Below are 5387 nucleotides of genomic sequence, written 5' to 3'. Positions count from 1 at the left end.
CGGCCCTTGTCCTTGTTATGATTCGGATGTGGTATATTCTCTTTTAAAACTAGTTGTTGCATTTCGTGTTTATGACAAATTATGCCCATCAAGTTGACATAGATATTTTTGTCTAGGAGGTTTGTGAACCGGAAATTCCAACCGACCCTATTGTCGAGAGGTTAAATTTAGTTGAAAGAGAAAACGAGTATTTGAAAGAAAAATTGAAAAGAATTGAGGGGGAGAAGATGGAATTGGAGTTGCATGTTGCCGATGTCGTCGATGATCACAAGATCAAGATGGAGAAAATGCGCTTGAAGATTAGAAAGATTAGAAAATATGCCATTGATAGTGAGGCTTGGTATCATTATGCTGTTGGATCAATTGTTACCTTAGTTGCGATCTTGATCGCATTTGTTGTTGCATTTAAATTCTTTAGTTAGAGAGTTATTTGTTTGTTGCATTTAAGTCTTGTATGAACTTTATGTATGAACTTGTATTAATTTGGTCTATTCGGTGTTGTGTAATGAAGATGAGCCGACAATGGATGTACGATGACCGATGCTCTCCCGAGTTCATTAATGGCGTGCAAAATTTTCTGCTTGCGGCTGAGGCAAACAAGCGGGCGGATGGTTTTATGCCTTGTCCATGTTTAGTCTGTAAGAATGATCACAATTACTCTACGTCAAGAACCATTCACGTCCACCTGTTTAAGTCCGGTTTCATGTCCCACTATAATGTTTGGACCAAGGACGGAGAAAGAGGGGTTATGATGGAAGACAATGAAGAAGAAGAGGACGACGACAACTATCCTGGCCATGGGTTCCCTGAATACGATGATACAACAATGGGGGAAGAAGCTGAGCCGGCAATGCGGGAAGAAGCTGAAGAAGAGGCATCAGATGAGCCCGCTGATGATCTAGATCGGGCCATTGCCGATGCAAAGAGAAAATGCGCAAGTGATTTGGAGAAGAAGAAGTTGCAGCGCATGTTAGAAGATCACAAGAAATTGTTGTACCCGAATTGCGAAGCTGACAAGAAAAAGTTGGGCACCACACTGGAATTGCTGCAATGGAAGGCAGAGAATGGTGTATCTGACAAGGGATTTGGAAAGTTGCTGGTAATGATAAAGAATATGCTTCCAAAGGACAACGAATTGCCCGAGAGTACGTACGAAGCAAAGGAGGCTGTCTGCCCTCTAGGGTTAGAGGTGCAGAAGATACATGCATGCCCTAATGACTGCATCCTCTACCGCGGTGAGTACGAGGATTTGAACGCTTGCCCGGTATGCGGTGCATTGCGCTATAAGATCAGGCGCGATGACCCTGGTGATGTCGAGGGCGAGCGCCCCAGGAAGAAGATTCCTGCCAAGGTGATGTGGTATGCTCCTATAATACCATGGTTGAAACGTTTGTTCCAAAACAAAGAGCATGCAAGGGCGATGCGATGGCACAGAGAAGACCGTAAGAAAGACGGAAAGTTGAGAGTACCCGCTGACGGGTCGCAGTGGAGAAAAATTGAGAGAAAGTACGGGAAGGAGTTTGCAGATGACGCAAGGAACGTATGGTTTGGTCTAAGCGCAGATGGCATTAATCCTTTTGGGGAGCAGAGTAGCAACCATAGCACCTGGCCTGTGACTCTATGTTTGTATAACCTTCCTCCTTGGTTGTGCATGAAGCGGAATTTCATTATGATGCCAGTGCTCATCCAAGGCCCTAAGCAACCCGGCAATGACATTGATGTGTACCTAAGGCCATTAGTTGAAGAACTCTTACAGCTGTGGAATGGAACAGGTGTACGTGCGTGGGATGAGCACATGGGGGAAGAATTTGACATAAAGGCCTTGCTGTTCGTGACCATCATTGATTGGCCTGCTCTCAGTAACCTTTCAGGACAGACAAACAAGGGATACCGCGCATGCACGCCTGTTTGGATGATACCGACAGTATATATTTGGACAATTGTAGGAAGAATGTGTACCTGGGACATCGTTGATTTCTTCCGAGCAGGCATCCCGTAAGAAAGAAAGGCAAGCATTTCAAAGGTGAGGCGGATCACCGGACGAAGCCTCGCCACCGTACTGGTGCTGATGTACATGATATGGTCAAGGATTTGAAGGTAGTCTTTGGAAAGGGTCCTGGCGGACAACCTGTTCCGAATGACGCTGACGGACGCGCACCCATGTGGAAGAAGAAATCTATATTTTGGGACCTGCCCTATTGGAAAGATCTAGAGGTCCGCTCTGCAATCGACGTGATGCACGTGACGAAGAATCTTTGCGTGACCCTGCTTGGCTTCTTGGGCGTGTATGGGAAGACAAAAGATACACCTGAGGCACGGGAGGACCAGCAACGTATGCATGGAAAAGATGGCATACATCAGGGTCATGCCAGCTACGCTCTTACCAAAGAAGAGAAGGAAATCTTCTTTGAATGCCTGCTCAGTATTAAGGTACCGTCTGGCTTCTCGTCGAATATAAAGGGAATAATAAACATGGCAGAGAAAAAGTTCCAGAACCTAAAGTCTCATGACTGCCACGTGATTATGACGCAACTGCTTCCGGTTGCATTGAGGGGGCTTCTACCGGATAACGTTCGATTAGCCATTGTGAAGCTATGTGCATTCCTCAATGCAATCTCTCAGAAGGTAATCGATCCAGAAATCATACCAAGGTTAGAGAATGATTTGGTGCAATGTCTTGTCAGTTTTGAGTTGGTGTTCCCATCATCCTTCTTCAACATCATGACGCACATCCTAGTTCACCTATTCGAAGAGATTAGCGTTTTGGGTCCTGTATTTCTACACAATGTGTTCCCCTTTGAGAGGTTCATGGGAGTCTTAAAGAAATATGTTCATAACCGTGCTAGGCCAGAAGGAAGCATCTCCAAGGGCCATGAAAATGAGGAGGTCATTGAGTTTTGTATTGACTTTATTCCTGACCTTAAGCCGATTGGTGTTCCTGAATCTCGGCATAAGGGCAGACTGGATGGAAAAGGCACGCTAGGAGGGAATCAAAAAATATGTATGGACAGACATCCTCTCACTGAAGCACACTACACAGTTATACAGAATTCCGCCTTGGTGGCTCCGTATATGGACGAACACAAGAATTTTCTACGCTCCAAACACCCGGAGCGGTCTGATGACTGGATTACACGTGAACAAACCAGGAGTTTCGCCGGTTGGTTGCAGACACGTACCATGCATGACGCCTCTATTGAAGATGACCTGTACTCGCTGTCCCAGTTACCATCTTCGAATATAATGACTTTCAAAGGGTACGAGATAAATGGTAATACATTTTACACGATCGCCCAAGATAAGAAGAGCACCAACCAAAATAGTGGTGTCTGCTTTGATGCAACAACCAAGACGGGAAAGGAAACATATTATGGTTACATAGGGGAGATATGGGAACTTGACTATGGACGTGATTTGAAGGTCCCTTTGTTTTGGTGCAAATGGGTCAATATGACACGATATGGGGTAACGGAAGACCCGCAGTATGGAATGACAATAGTGGATCTCAATAATCTTGCGTATGCAGATGAACCATTCGTCCTAGCTAATGATGTGGCACAGGTTTTCTATGTGAAGGATATGTCTACCAAGCCGAGAAAAAGAACAGATAAGGAAGCGAATGCATCATTCGATGAGCCAAAGCGCCACATAGTTCTTTCTGGGAAGAGAAACATCGTGGGAGTGGATGACAAGACAGACATGTCAGAAGATTATGAAAAGTTTGATGAAATTGCTCCATTCACAGTGAATATTGACCCAAGCATCTAGTTAAATGATGAAGATTTTCCATGGCTACGGCGCAAAGGGACATACGCGAAGAAAAAGTTTCACACCCAAAGATCTGGGATGTGATCGGCTTCACTATCATCAGTTTCTTCTATGTTTCACACCCAGGAGGGAATCTCTGTAATAGTTAGGGTAGTTATGTGTTTTGGCATTCGAAACGCGAAGAAATTTTATGTGCAAACAAATTCTTTCATGCATTTACTGATTTTTTCAGCTAAATGACCCTGAAATTGAAAAGCATTTCAAATGAACTCAGAAAAGGTTGAAAGTTGGCATGGTATCATAATTTCACCCACATAGCATGTGCAAAAAAGTAGAGAGGGTTACCGCAAAAACTGGATGCACTTCATGTATAAAATGGACAATCTCTTTCGAAGTATCAGGGTTTCGGACGAAAACTCTTCCGTTACAAAGGGATTTCATTTTTTAAATAACCTAAGCATTACCAAATTGAATATAATGATAAAACACACTAATATTGAACATAAGAAAAAAGAATCACTGAAAATCTATTTTCAAAGTTAAGTTATTCACAAACTAGTGATTCACACAAATTTCAAATAATTCAAAATGTAAACTATTCAAATTTGTAAACTACCGGCACTAACAGAAAGTTTGTAATTTTTTGTACCTAAAGCAAAAATATTCCCAAGGAAACTCTAAATACAGCAAAAAACAACTCAAAAATAAATAAACCAAAAATAAATAAAGCAAAAAAATAAGAAAATAAAAAAGCCCACCTATTGGGCCAGAGCGGCCTGCATACGACTAGAAACCCAACCTGTAGTTGGGCCAGGATGCAGGCCCGCAAGCCCAGTAGGCCCACAGGCAGAGTAGGAGAGGTAGGCCCAGAAGGCCTGCTATTGAGAGGAGCTCAATGCAGTGCCCGCGTCGGGGCTAATAAACTGGTCCTGGCGCTCCTCAACTAGCGAGGTGGGACTAAACTTCTGCGCCCCTCGCCTGGCAGCACACACCCTTTAGTACCGGGTGGTGGCACCAACCGGTACTAAAGGGTGGGCCTTTAGTACCGGTTGGTGCCACCACCCGGTACTAAAGGTGGGCGCTTCCCGCCGCTTGGGCTGGCCAAAATCGACCTTTAGTACCGGTTGGTGGCTCCAACCGGTACTAAAGGACCATCCTATATAAGAAACACTTACGAAAATTTCGTCAGTTTCCTCCCACTTCTCTCTGCTTCATCGCCGCCGCCCCGTCCCGCGCCGTCGCGCCGTCCCGTCGACTCCGCGCCGCCCCCGTCCTCGTCGCGCCGTCCGCGTCGCCGGCCCGTCCCCATCCCCGCACCGGCCCGCGTCCCCGTCCCCGCACCGGCCCACGTCGCCGTCGCCTCGACCTCGCCCGCGCTGTGAGCCTCTGTCCCCCCTCTCCTCTCCCTCCAATCGAAGCCGCCGCGCGCGCCGCCGGCGCCGTCGCCTTGGCTCGCCGTCGCCGTGGCCTGCACACACAACACATACACACACATACACACACACACACACACACCATACACACACATACACATTTTTTGTTCTGTTTTTAGTTTTTAGTTTTTCTGTTTTTAGTTTTTAGTTTTTCTGTTATTAGTATTTAGTTTTTAGTTTTTTCAG

The 5387-nt window shown here is 45.5% G+C and overlaps 1 pseudogene; it reads left to right on the top strand.

Moving 5' to 3' along the window:
• Positions 1 to 511: 511 nt before the first annotated feature.
• On the top strand, positions 512 to 3852 carry LOC141026692 (uncharacterized; annotated as a pseudogene).
• The last annotated feature ends 1535 nt before the right edge of the window (positions 3853 to 5387 follow it).

Source organism: Aegilops tauschii, chromosome 7 (assembly GCF_002575655.3).
Source record: "Aegilops tauschii subsp. strangulata cultivar AL8/78 chromosome 7, Aet v6.0, whole genome shotgun sequence".
Classification (NCBI taxonomy): Eukaryota; Viridiplantae; Streptophyta; class Magnoliopsida; order Poales; family Poaceae; genus Aegilops; species Aegilops tauschii.
The sequence above is the reverse complement of the archived record's forward strand: the minus strand, read 5'-3'. Positions and strand labels throughout refer to the sequence as shown.